This window comes from Gorilla gorilla, chromosome 15 (genome assembly GCF_029281585.2).
Source record: "Gorilla gorilla gorilla isolate KB3781 chromosome 15, NHGRI_mGorGor1-v2.1_pri, whole genome shotgun sequence".
NCBI classification, from domain to species: domain Eukaryota; kingdom Metazoa; phylum Chordata; class Mammalia; order Primates; family Hominidae; genus Gorilla; species Gorilla gorilla.
In genome coordinates, this window is record NC_073239.2 from 107,782,701 (window position 1) to 107,796,747 (window position 14,047).

Here is a 14,047-nt window from a genome sequence, read left to right on the forward strand (position 1 = left end):
TAGCTATGTCTTATTCTAATAATTTTGCAGCTCTAGCTCTTCGGATGAGGTCTGTGATCCATTTTGAATTAATTTTTTGTATGTGGTTTGAGGTGGGGGTCCAAATTTACTCTTTTATTTGAGATGGAGTCTTGCTCTGTTGCCCAGGCTAGAGTGCAGTGGCACAATCTCAGCTCACTGCGAGCTCCGCCTCCCGGGTTCATGCCATTCTCTTGCCTCAGCCTCCCCAGTAGCTGGGACTACAGGCACCCACACCACACCCGGCTAATTTTTAAAAAATTTTTTAGTAGAGACGGGGTTTCACCGTGTTAGCCAGGATGGTCTTGATCTCCTGACCTCGTGATCCACCCGCCTCGGCCTCCCAAAGTGCTGGGATTACAGGTGTGAGCCACCGCATCTGGCCCAAATTTACTCTTTTACATGTGGATATCTGGTTGTTCCAGCACCATTTATTGAAAAGATGATTCTTTCCCTTATTGAATAATGTTGGCGCTCTTGTCAAAAACCAATTTACCATAACTGTATGGGTTTATTTCTGAACCTGAATTTTATTCCATTGACTTATATGGCTACCCTTATGTCAGTATCACACTGTCTTGATTATTGTAGTTTTGCAGTAACTTTCAGAATTGGAATATGTGAAGTCTTAGTTTTGTTCTTCTTTTATAAGATTGTTTTGATTTGGGGGGGCTCCCTTTTATTTCCATATTAAAATTCAGATCTGTCAATGTCTGCGAAAAGAGCAGGGATTTTGATTGGGCTTGTGTTTGAATCTGTAGAACCATTTGAGGAGTACTGCCATTTTAAGACTATGAAGTCTTGGCCGGATGTGGTGGCTCACACCTGTAATCCCAGCACTTTGGGAGGCCGAGGCAGGCAGATCATGAGGTCAGGAGATCAAGACCATCCTGGCTAACATGGTGAAACTCCGTCTCTACTAAGAAAAATACAAAAAAAATTAGCCCGATGTGGTGGCGGGTGCCTGTAGTCCCGACTACTCAGGAGGCTGAGGCAGGAGAATGGCGTAAACCCAGGAGGTGGAGCTTGCAGTGAGCCGAGATCGCGCCACTGCACTCCAGCCTGGGCGACAGAGCGAGACTCCTTCCTGAGGTGGAAAGTGGGGAGGGCCGGGAGAGGCCCTGAGGCTTTATCCTCCCAGCACTGGGGCACCGCACAGGGGGTTGCAGTGGGAATGATCAGATTGGAATTTTAATTTATTTTTCAGATTTAAGTTTTTAGATGGTCATTGAGGTGATCCAACCTCTCAAATCCCTGATCACGGTCTAACGCAGAAGCCCTGGCCCCCACTCTGGGAACCCGCGTCCAGGAACGCCTTTGGGGTGGCTTGTTGTTCTCCTCTGCGGTCAGATCAGGGGCCCCCGTGTAGAAACCACAGCCCAAGCTACTTTCATTTACTTAGCAGCAGGGGAGTTTCCTTGGCTCCCAGAGGCACCCTGGGCTGGCCCTTGGGCCCTCTCTGAGATGGAGACTCTGGATGCCAGGGCACACGGAGGCATTTCTGGGCTGACAGGCTCTGAACTTGTGCCTGGAAAGGGGAAGTTTTCCCACAAGGCTTCTCTCTTCCTCTCCAAAAACTCAGGAAGCTACAGAGCCACCTTCTGACAAGGAAGGAGAGCTTGGTCAGCAGGGCCTAGCTGTGAGGGCGAAGGCGTGCCCAGCTATGAGGGTGGAGGGGTGCCTTGTGAGGGCAGAGGGGTGCCCTGTGAGGGCGGAGGGGTGCCCAGCTATGAGGGTGGAGGGGTGCCCTGTGAGTGTGGAGGAGTGCCCAGCTGTGAGTGCAGAGGGATGCCCAGCTGTGAGGGCAGAGGGGTGCCCAGCATGGGCAACTTCACCTTCATGATTAGCATTTGCACAGTGTGAGGGGTGCTGCTGAGCAGACAGAATCAGTTGAGACACCCACTCCTCCGTCAAGAAGCTGGGTTCTAGATCACCATACTCCTCCTGTGGGGCCTGTTTATTTGGGGTGTCTGTGTGCAAGGCTAGGAATGACGTCTCTGTCTTTCTCTAAGAAAAATTTCTAAATTAAAAAAGAAAGCCAAATACCACAATATGTCCAGGGTTGAGCCATCTCTGAGGGTCTTTTCTGCAGAATACGAGTAAGTCACTCTACAGTTCTGAGCCTCAGTTTTCTTGCTTGCAAACTATTTTTCAACCGGAAAGTATCTCAGTGTAAGAGTGCCTGGACACCCCATGTTCCCTGGCGGCACCCCATCTCCGGGAGCAGCCAACTGTGCAATGTCCCCAGGAAACATCCACTTCCTAAAGGGCAATCATCAGGGAACAGAGTTTTGTGTGGTTGAAGTTGTTCTTCAAGTACCTTTGGAATGAAAACTATAAAATGGTATCACGATGCATGAGTTGGCCAATTATTCTTCCCGACTTCTGAAAGTAGTTCAAGTTTGGTCTTTAGTTATTCAACACAGAAGCAGCACGATATGTTTATCTGTTCGAACAGAGGTTTTGATTTCACAGATGAAAGAGAAACGCTTGTTACTTCACATGCGGACTGCGAGATGTAGACTGACTGGCTTGCCCCTGATGGAAGACTTCTCAGAGAACATATATGGCCCCTAATTATAGTGGGCACGTCATCGCTTGAAAGTAAAGTGTGCTGGGCCGGTGGTAACCCCAGCACTTTGTGAGGCCGAGGTGGGCGGATCACCTGAGGTCAGGAGTTCGAGACCAGCCGGGCCAACATGGCAAAACCCCATCTCTACTAAAAATACAAACAATAGCCAGGTGTGGTGGCGCATGCCTATAATCCCAGCTACTCAGGAGGCTGAGGCAGGAGAACTGCTTCAACCCGGGAGGAAGAGGATGCAGTGAGCCAAGATCGCACCACTGCACTCCAGCCTGGGTGCTGGGCGACAGAGCGAGACTCCGTCTCAAATAAATAAATAAATAAATAAATAAATAAATAAATAAATAAATAGAAGGTAAGGTGCACCATTGATTGGGAGACAACACGCAGGCTTTGACTGAGGCGGGGACTTGTGTTCTTTCCAGTTGTGAAGGGGACAGGCCGTGTGCTCCAGCATCAACAGACTAATGAAGTCAACACAAACTTGCTGCAGTTTCCATGCCTTTCTTCCTCCAGGATGGAAATTAATACCTGGCCTCTACTGAGCCCCTTTTCAAACTTTATCTCAGAAGAAAACCTTCACTTTCAGATGCCATGCCTTAACAGAATATGGCCAATTATTCCTTTACCCTGCATCACCACAGAGCAACACCCAGCACAGGGTGGGTGAAGGAGGGGTCAGAAACACAAAGCCAGTCTGAAATATTTAACTCTTTCCACTTTACCCTAGAGCACCAAGATGTTCTGAATGCTTTCAGTATTTTGGAAAGCTCTGCGCTTCCAATTTTGTCTCTTGGATTTGATCAAACTCAATTCCATAAGCATTTATTATGCAGCTACCAAGTGTTTGGGATGGCGCTGACCTCCCCTGTCCACCACCAAAGGAAACAAAAGTGGAGGAAAATGTCCCTGTCCTGGAGTTTGGGATCTGCTGGAAGACAAATGTCTTGTTAAAAAGCCAGACAAGGGGCTGGGCACGGTGGCTCACACCTGTAATCTCAACACTTTGGGAGGCCGAGGTGGGTGGATCACCTGAGGTCTGGAGTTTGAGACTAATCTGGCCAACATGGTGAAACCCCATCTCTACTAAAAATAAAAATAAAATAAAAATAAAAATTAGCCGGTCGTGGTGGTGGGTGCCTGTAATCCCAGCTACTTGGGAGCCTGAGGCACGAGAATCTCTTGAACCCGGGAGGCAGAGGTTGCAGTGAACTGAGAATATGCCATTGCACTCCAGCCTGGGTGACAAGAGTGAAACTCACCTCAAAAAAAAATAAAAAATAAAAAATAAGGCAGACAAGGAACAGGCAGACCAGAAGCCCTGGGGGAGCGGCCACTGATTTTGCTTCTGCCCAGCGTCCAGTCTCCAGCCCTCGGCTTCTGCTCCCACTTTGCTTTGGAGAAATGACCTCAAACTAGCACATGATAAGTACCCGTCAAGGAGGAGGATGCACTGCCTTCCTCTAGCCAAGGCTGAGCATGTGACCCAGCCAGGCAGTTAGAACCCTTCCTCCCTGATATTTCAGTCTAGCCTGGAGAGACCTAGGGATGAAGGAAAAAGAAACTCAAACTTAAACACAGTCACTCACACGCTTCCCTGCCCACTCACACCGGATTAGATGTGTTCAGCACTGAGGACCAGATGAAACATCCATTTACTTTCCTTTCCCAGGCCCCAGGGGCCACCCAGGCCCTGCCCCTTCCAAGTCTGGGCTTTGTGCCTTCGGTCATTTGCCTCTCCCACTTCCTGTTGTCCATTCCCTTTTTGCTTAAGTTACTCAGTTAACTTTTTGCTTAAGTTACTTTTTGCTTAAGTTACTTAAGTTAGTTTTTGTTGCTTTTGAACAAAGAACCTGAGGGAGACATCTGGTAAATGATTTTTATACCAATTGGAGTTGGAAAAGATTTGGGAGACAAAGAGAACTGTCCAGAGCCCAAACCCAGGCGGAGAAATGCTGGCCCTGGGGCGGAGAGCACAGAGAACAGAAGCAGTACTGCTCCCAGTGTGCAGAGCACAGAAACCTATCTTTGTTGTCTTGGTTGGATGAACAGAGATCTTAATATCTCCTTTTTTTTTTTTTCTTTCCAGGGTCTTGCTTTGTTACTTAGGCTGGAGTGCAGTGCTGTGATCATGGCTCACTGCAGCCTCAACCTCCTGGGCTCAAGTTATCCTCCCACTTTAGCCTCCCAAGAAGCTGAGCCTGTAAGTGTGTGCCACCACACCTGGCTAATTTTTGTGTTTTTTGTAGAGATGGAGTTTGGCCGTGTCGCTCAGGCTTTCGTATCTCTTTGAAATGGTTTGGATGTTTGTCCCCTCCAAACCTCATGTTGAAATGTGATCCCCAGTGTGGGAGGTGGGGGCCTGGAGGGAGATGTGTAGGTCATGGGGAGGATCCCTCATGAATGGCTTGGTGCCACTCCTTGGTGATGAGCGAGTCTCACTCTGTTAGTTCATGTGACAGCTGGTTGTTTAAAAGAGCCTGGCACCTCCTCTCCCTCTTTCTCCTCTGCCCCCCTCTCCACGTGACACACCTACTCCCCCTTCGTCTTCTGCTGCGATTTCTTTTTTTTCTTTTGAGACAGAGCCTCACTCTGTTGCCCAGGCTGAAGAGCAATGGTGAGATCTCGGCTCACTGCAACCTCCACCTCCCGGGTTCAAGTGATTCTCGTGCCTCAGCCTCCCGAGTAGCTGGGATTACAGGCACCCACCATCATGCCTGGCTAATTTTTGTATTTTTAGTAGAGTTGGAGTTTCACCATATTGCCCAGGCTGGTCTCAAACTCCTGACCTCAGGTTATCCACCCACCTCGGCCTCCCAAAGTGCTGGTATTACAGGCATGAGCCACAGTGCCCAGCCTCTGCTGTGATTATAAGCTTCCTGAGATCCTCATCAGAAGCTGAGCATACTTCATGTATAGCTTGCACAACTGTGAGCCAAATAAACCTCTTTTCTATATAAATTACCCAGCTTCAGTATTCCTCCATAGAAACACAAAATGGACTAACATACCCTTCCTTGCTCTTCACTGATGTTTAATAACTCACTGCTCAGGGTAGGCCTGTGGACAAATTCAGTTTCACAGGTCACTCATTCTGCCAGGCCCACACACCCCAAAGGCCTGATGGATGGCAGGAGTGAGCACACACAGCCCCTCAAACTGAACTTTGTACAACCTGCCCTCTCACCCCACAGATCATCTGGGTTAAATTTTCTTTTTTTTTTGAGACAGAGTCTTGCTCTGTTGCTCAGGCTGGAGTGCAGTGGCTCGATCTCGGCTCACTGCAAACTCTGCCTCCTGGGTTCAAGCAATTCTCTGCCTCAGCCTCCTGAGTAGCTGGGATTACAAGCACCCGCCACCACACCTGGCTAAATTTTTTTGTGTTTTTAGTAGAGACGGGGTTTCACCATCTTGGCCAGTCTGGTCTTGAACTCCTGACCTCGTGATCCACCTGCCTCGGCCTCCCAAAGTACTGGGATTACAGGCATGAGTCACCGTGCCCGGCTATCTGGGTTAAAATTTTAATCCTTGGGCAGCCTCCTCTCACCCTTCAGTGTGCTTAGAGTGCACTGTCTCCCTTATGAGTTGTTTAGGGAATGTTTCTAGCCTGAGTGGAATCACGGCAGGCGAATCTGTGGTGTGAGGCTCTGACTGTGGCTCTGCTCCTCTCCTCCAGGTTATGCAACCAAGGATGGGCTGCTATTTGCTGGTGGGACTAGGCTTGTACTTAGGTTGTACTTTTTTTGAGAGACAGGGTCTCGCTCTGTCACCCAGGCTGGAGTGCTGTGGCGCGAACTTGGCTCACTGCAACCTCTGCCTCTCAGGTTCAAGCGATTCCCCTGCCTCAGCCTCCCGAGGATCTGGGATTATAGCTGCATGCCACCGTGCCAGGATGATTTTTTGTATTTTTAGTAGAGACGGGGTTTCACCATGTTGGCCAGGCTGGTCTCAAACTCCTGAGCTCAAGTGATCCACCCGCCTTGGCCTCCCAAAGTGCTGGGATTACAGGCATGAGCCACCACACCCAGCCTATGCTGTCCTTTAAAAAATCATTATGAAATATTTCATACATGCAAAAGGGCATAAGGATACTATCATGAACACCTGCATGCTACCACTATGCTGAACAAATCAAGCATTAGAAATGCAGTTGGTGGGCCAGGCACGGGGGCTCACGCCTGTAATCCCAGCACTTTGGGAGGCTGAGATGGGCGGATCACAAGGTCAGGAGTTCGAGACCAGTGTGGCCAACATGGTGAAACCCCATCTCTACTAAAAATAGAAAAATTAGCTGGGTGTAGTGGCACACATGTGTAATCCCACCTGCTTGGGAGGCTGAGGCAGGAGAATCGCTTGAACCCAGGAGGTGGAGGTTACAGTGAGCTGAGATGGCACCACTGCACTCCAGCCTGGGCAACAGAGTGAGACTGTGTCTCAAAAAAAAAAAAAAAGAAAAGAAATGCAGTTGGCGCTCCTGTGTGAATCCCTGTTTAAAGAGCCTCACACTGTTAACTGGAGCTTTTGCAGAACTTGCTCATATGCTTAGGGTCAACAGCAATTCAAGGTGGGCCAAGATTAAACATGGCTTCCATGTCTGATCAGATAAGATACCGGAGAGTTGCTAGGTTTTTCAAATTGCTTAGCAATTACTATCCCTATCACCATGCTTTTTTAAAATTTAATTTAATTTAATTTAATTTTTTTTTTTTGAGACAGAGTCTCGCTCTGTTGCCCAGGCTGGAGAGCAGTGGCGCGATCTCGGCTCACTGCAAGCTCCACCTCCTGGGTTCACACCATTCTCCTGCCTCAGCCTCCCAAGTAGCTGGGACTACAGGTGCCCGCCACCACGCCCGGCTAATTTTTTTGTATTTTTAGTAGAGACGGGGTTTCACCATGTTAGCCAGGATAGTCTTGATCTCCTGACCTCGTGATCCACCCATCTCGGCCTCCCAAAGTGCTAGGATTACAGGCGTGAGCCACCGCACCCGGCATCACCATGCTTTTCTGCATCCAAAATAGGTCACCTGCCACAACGTGGGAAGCCTTGTACATTGAGCTGAGGATTTTTTCAGTCTACTGCGCCTCCTTCTCGTCCTAATAATAACCACACTGTAGAGGTGGGGGGAGCTCTTGAGGCCCAAATTGTGAAGTACTGCCCAGGCCTGCGCCTTCCCCTCTGCCCACATCTCATGCAGGGCCACCATGTCTGACGTCTGCAGCACATGCTGACGCTTCCTGTTCTAGGCTGCCTTTCAAAGCTTTGTTGCGTACAACTGGCTTTACACCCTCCCACAGTCTTGGCAGCCTATTAATAACTACTATGCTTTTGGAGCATCCCAACTGTATAGACACTTTCTATAGACTCTACAGTATAAAGAATTACCCCAGAGAATGTTCCAGTCTTCTGCAGCCTTAGGAACTGTTACAGAGAAAAACTGACTGAAGGATAACATTACCCCTGTTTTACAGATAAGGACACTGAGGACCAGAGAGGTTTGATGCTCTAATGATTGGCACTCAGGCAGCACTGAGAGGTGGGAGCAGACCTGCTGAGCAGGTGGGACTTTGAGGCAGAGGCTTCCCCTGGGTCTTCCTTCCACCACAGGCTGCTTCTGGCTTCTGGCCAGGCTGGTCTATCTACTATTTTGGTTGTTTTTTAGCCACTTGTACTTGAACCAATGGAGGGACCCAGGGTGACCTTAATCTGTTTCCTGTGAGTTTTTCTAATTTTATTTTATTTATTTATTTTTTTTTTTGAGACGGAGTCTTGATCTATTACGCAGGCTGGAGTGCAGTGGCATGATCTCAGCTCACTGCAACCTCCGCCTCCCAGGTTCAAGCAAGTCTCCTGCCTCAGCCTCCTGAGTAGGTGGGATTACAGGTGTCCACCACCACACCGGGCTAATTTTTGTATTTTTAAGAGAGACGGGTTTTCACTATGTTGGCCAGGCTGGTCTCAAATTCCTGACCTCAGGCGATCCGCTTGCCTTGGCCTCCTAAAGTGCTGGGATTACAGGTGTGAGCCACCGCGCCTGACCTTAATTTTTTTTCTTTTTTTGAGACAGGGTCTCACTTTGTCGCCCAGGCTGGAGTGCAGTCATGTGATCTCAGCTCACTGCAACCTCCACCTCCCGGGTTCAAGCAATTCTCCTGCCTCAGCCTCCTGAGCAGCTGGGATTACAGGTGCCTGCCACAACACCTGGCTAATTTTAGTATTTCTAGTAGAGACGGGGTTTCACCATATTGGTCAGGCTGGTCTCGAGTTCCTGACCTCAAGTGATCTGCCCATCTTGGCCTCCCAAGTGCTGGGATTACAGGCATGAGCCACTGCACCTGGTCTAATTGTTGATTTTTTTTAAGAGATGGGGTCTCTCTCTGTCACCTGGGCTGGAGTGCAGTGGTGTGATCATAGCTCACTGCAGTCTCAACCTCCTGGATTCAACAGATCCTCCACATTCAGCCTCCCGAGTAGCTGGGATTACAGGTGTGTGCCACCACACCCAGCCACTTGTGAGCTCTTGATGCACTCATCAGCACCAGTTAGAGCCTCAAACAGCCACAAAGACACAAACTGGGAAGGACTGACTGGTGGTTTGGCTCAGCTGTACCATCTGGGATGATAATACAAGTCTGATAGAATCAACACTGATATTTACTAAAACACCCAGGGGTACTTTATATACATTATTTTTACAAAAATGAGATTCTTGACTCAATCTGAGTATGTGGCTCACCATCCTTTGCCACATCCTGCAGAGAAAGTCCACATGCAGATGGGGTAGCAGCCAGCCAGAGCTATCCCTGTGGTGATCAGTGGTCCAAGGCTAGCCCCTCCCCCCACACCTCTACACGGTAGCTTAGTTCACTGCATTTGATGGCCTCTGGTTTTACCCTGGGGATTACTTCTTCTCTGTCTTATAAATAGCCAAACATTTGCCCTGGTTAGCTGGTAATCCGTGGGGCTGTCTCTGAGATGTCAGCATTACACCCACCTGAGTTTAAGCTCAGCATAGGACACAACACAGCATAGGTGACCAAAGTTAAAGAAACACAAAATGGGCCAGACGAAGTGGCTCACCTGTATTCCCAGCAATTTGGGAGGCTGAGGCAGAAGGATCACTTGAGCCCAGGAGTTCCAGATCAGCCTAGAAAACATGGTGAGACCTTGTCGCTACAAAAAAAAAAAAAAAAATTAGCCAGGTGTGGTGGCACACGCCTATGGTCCCAGTTACTCAGGAAGCTACGGCAAGAGATTGCTTGAGCCCAGGAGTTCAAGGCTGCAGTGAGCCATGATTGTGCCACTGTACTCCAGCTTGGGTGACAAAACGAGACCCATGATCTCGGCTCATGGCAACCTCCGACTCCTGGGTTCAAGTGATTCTCCTGTCTCAGCCTCCCGAGTAGCTGGGATTACAGGTGTGCACCACCACGCCCAGCTAATTTTTGTATTTTTAGTAGAGAAGGGGTTTCACCTTGTTGGCCAGGCTGGTCTTGAACTCCCGAGCTCAAGTTATCCATCCGCCTCAGCCTTCCAAAGTGCCAGGATTACAGGTGTGAGCCACCACACCTGGCCTACTGTGTCATTTTATGTCAGGGACTTGAGCATCCTCGGATTTTGGTGTCCTCAGATCTTGGTGTGCTGGAGCCCACGGATCCTGAGAGACAACTGTATTTTCATCACCTCCAGAAGAAACCTTGTGTCCTTTAGCTATCCTCCCATAGTCTCCCAAACTTCCCAGTCCTAGACAACCATGAATCTAGTTTCTGTCTTGGCCTGGGAACAACGGCATGTTTCCCTGAGTGACGCCTCAGCTTTAGGACTGAGTGCTTGGTGCAAGGGTCCACAGTAGCCTCTGGTCTCCCTGGTTTGCCTCTCCCAGCATGGAAACTCTGCCTTAGGAGCCAGGACAGGCCATCAGGGTGCCAGTATTCACATCCCAGGATAGGGCCCGGGTAGGGCCTCCATCCCACGAGGGGGCAGGAGGATGAAGGGAGCCCCCAACTCTCGCCTGTCCCTGCCCAGAACTTAGCCTCAGCAACAGGAACTGGGGGCAGGAGGAGAAACGCTGGCATGCTGCTTCTCTTGGGAAGGCAGCCCTCCCACTGGGTGCTGGGGAAGACAGAGCCCTGCGCCCTTGGCTGCTCCGTTCTGGAGTGGAGTTTCTGTCTTGCTGCGCTGGAGGTCAGAAGTCCAAAAATCAGTCTCATTGGTCAAAGTCAAGGCGTCAGCAGGGCTGGCTCTTCTTGGAAGGGCTTGGGGAGAATCCATTTCCTTGTCCTTTCCAGCTTCCACAGACCAGCTGTGTCCTAGATTCATGGCCCCTTCCTGCACTCTCATGGCCAGTGGTGTGGCATCTCCTCTCCTCTCTGAGCTCCTGCTTCCCTCTTAGAAAGACCTTTGTGATGACATCGGGCCCATCCAGATTGGCCAGGGTCGTCTCCCCATCTCCAGATCCTTACCTTAATCCCATCTGCAAGGTTCCTTTCGCCACGTAAGCTAACATAGCCACAGGTTCTGGGGATTAGGACATGGATGTCTTTGAGGGGGACCATTATTCTGGTGGAAAGTAGGAGACAGACAAAGTGGTAGCCTCCAGCTGAGAGGCAGATGAGTCTAATTCCCATCTTGGCTCATCCGCGGACCCAGCCAGGAGCAGCACAGGATGTTTCCTGTCCTGTGGGACTGTCTCTCCCCAAAACCCCCTCACCACCCTGTTGGAGTTCCATCTTCACCCATGCTGTCAGCAGAGACTCTTGCTTTGGGTCTCCCCGAGCCTGGATAACAATAACTCCTATTTATGAAGACCTACTGTGTGCCAGATATGGTTGGGCTAGAAGGTTTCCAACAGGTTTGTCTTGAAGCCACGTAAGTACTCTTCAAGAAGACAGTATTGTTCTCATTTTAGAGAAGAAGAATCCAAGGGTTAGGAGTGTGACTCGCCTACCTCATGTGGTCAGAAAAAATAGATGAGTAAGGATCTGTGGTGGTTTAAAAATATGTCCACAGATTTTTGGTGCTCCACCCTTCCACAGACCAAGCCTCATTCTCCTCCTCCCAAGGGTGGTTGTAGGCTTCTAGAGAATGTAGAGATGAGTGCAGAATCTGGCAGAGATGACGGCCTGTGGTGTCTGAGAGTAAGACATCAAAGGAACTGTAGCTCCCTCCTCGTCTTCTCTCTCAGATCATTAGCCTGGGGGAGCCGAGTGCCCTATTGCAAGGGCACTCACGCAGCCCTGTGGAGAAGCCCACCTTGCAAGCTTCCTGCCATGTGAGCCAAGTTGGAAGCGGATCTGCCAGCCCCAGTCAAGCCTTCCAATGATGGCAACCTTGGCCAACATCCTCACCTTGACTGCAACCCATGAGAGCCTCTGAGCCAGAACCATCCAGCTAGGCTGCTTCCGAATTCATGACCTACCAGAACTGTGAAATACTGAATGGTTATGGTTTTAAGCCACTATTTTGGGGGTTATCTGTTGTGCAGCAATAGATAGGTAATATAGCATCTGAGTCTGTGCTTATTCTGCCAACAGATGCCACCTCCAAAATGATCAAGTTAGGTCACGATGTCTTCGGAAGGCTGGGAGAAGCTGACGCGGAGGGATAGAAGGTGGGAGAGTTTCTGAGGATAAAGAGTGAAGGACAAGTGGCTCAGGGAGTGGGGGCAGGAGGGTGGGCTGAGGAATGACTGGGCACCAGAAGACTGGGTGGGTGGCAGCCAAGGGGACTGAGGAATCAGCTACCAAGAACCGTGGGAATGGAGACCTAGGCGTGCCCTCCCTCAATCATCTGCTCCGGGGCTCATTTTCTGGAACCCTTGAAGGATGGGGGCTTGATGAAGGGAGGCATGCATGGGTCCTAGGGGAAAAGACCTTTCAGAACACTAAATGGGCGAGTGGCTTCCTTCTCCTTTTAAGCCGTCCTTCAGGGCAGTTCAGAAAACGCTGCATTCAGTTATCCACACACGGTTTTCATTCAAGCATAAGTTAATGTGAGTCTTCTAAGATGTAAATTCACTGATACAGATTGTTGTGCTTCTTTAACACTCTCACTTATTTCCAAGATCCAACATACCTACCCCACGCCCCGAAAAGCAAACAAACAAACAAACCACAAGTCCAAGTCAGATATCAGGCATTTGTACATTGACAGGTTTATTCTTAAAGCTTGAACAAATACATCTTTACACACACACAAGTTGGTAAAAAGTAAGCCTTTACTGCTTTGTTAAAAATAAAACCCATACATAAAGCTTTCCGGTCAAATTCCCGAAACATGAAAACATCACATTTCTACAATACATCTGCTTTTTTGATTCATGTGTGTTTTCAACACAACTCAACAACTCATTCCGATCTACCCAAAGAGAAAACTAACTTCAAGACCATGAAGGGAAAAAAAATCCATGCCTCTTATAACTGTTAAAGACAAGTAGCTATAGAATTCTGAAAATTCTCAATAAATAGTTACTAGTATAAAAATGCTTAACTCCATATAGCTCACCTTTAATCAAAGGCAGTACCAGTTATCACTATAATGAAGCACTCAAAGAACATCGAAATAACTTCATATCTATAGCAACGAAGGGAACATGGAACATTAGCCCTCCTAAACAATTCCAGAAGAGGGAAGTTCATTATAAATTAATACTTGGAAGATTCTAGCCCAGCTAGAATAGATTTTAAAAAACTACAATAAAGTATATAAATATGAAATTCAGAAAAGCAGATAAAGAAAAGCTGTCACTTAATAACACAGGTGGCAGCAAGCAAAAATATCATTCCCTCTGGGGGGAATTAATGCTAGATTAACATGAATAAAATAATGGAAAATGACATAAAATGAAGATACAAAATAAAATTGATCCTTGATGTGAGAATAACTGTATTCCTTGCATGTTCAGAACGTCCTTATGTTCTTCTACAGAGACTTAGAAAAAAAAGCCATGCAAATAAAATTCTCATTACATGCCAGCTGAGTGACTTGCAAAGGTTTGCCCCAGAAGGGCTTTTTAAAGAGGCTAAAGACATTCTAATTGCCATCCAAATTGATGTTTACACCAAAATAAGAAGAAATCATCTACTCCCAAAGCAAATCCTATCTATGGACTTCATAGAATCCCTTATACTTTGTAACATTTTCTGCTTCCTTCTTAAAAACCTAGGGGGAAGGTGAGCTCCTGGGACATAAATACGCAGGGAAAGAACCTCATTAAGCCAGGCAGAGGATGGCAAAGATCAACAAAAGAAAAGAGTCCACCGCACTCCAGCCTGGGCAACAGAGCAAGGCCGCATCTCTAAAAAGTAATAATAAATAAAAGGAAAAAGATGCAAGCAAATTTCTGCAAGTAGAAGCGTTCACCCCACAGATGAGAAAAGAGGACTCAGTCGTAACCAGGAGAGCCCGCGCAGGCACCTTGGTGGTCTGAATCTAATAGATGCCACTCT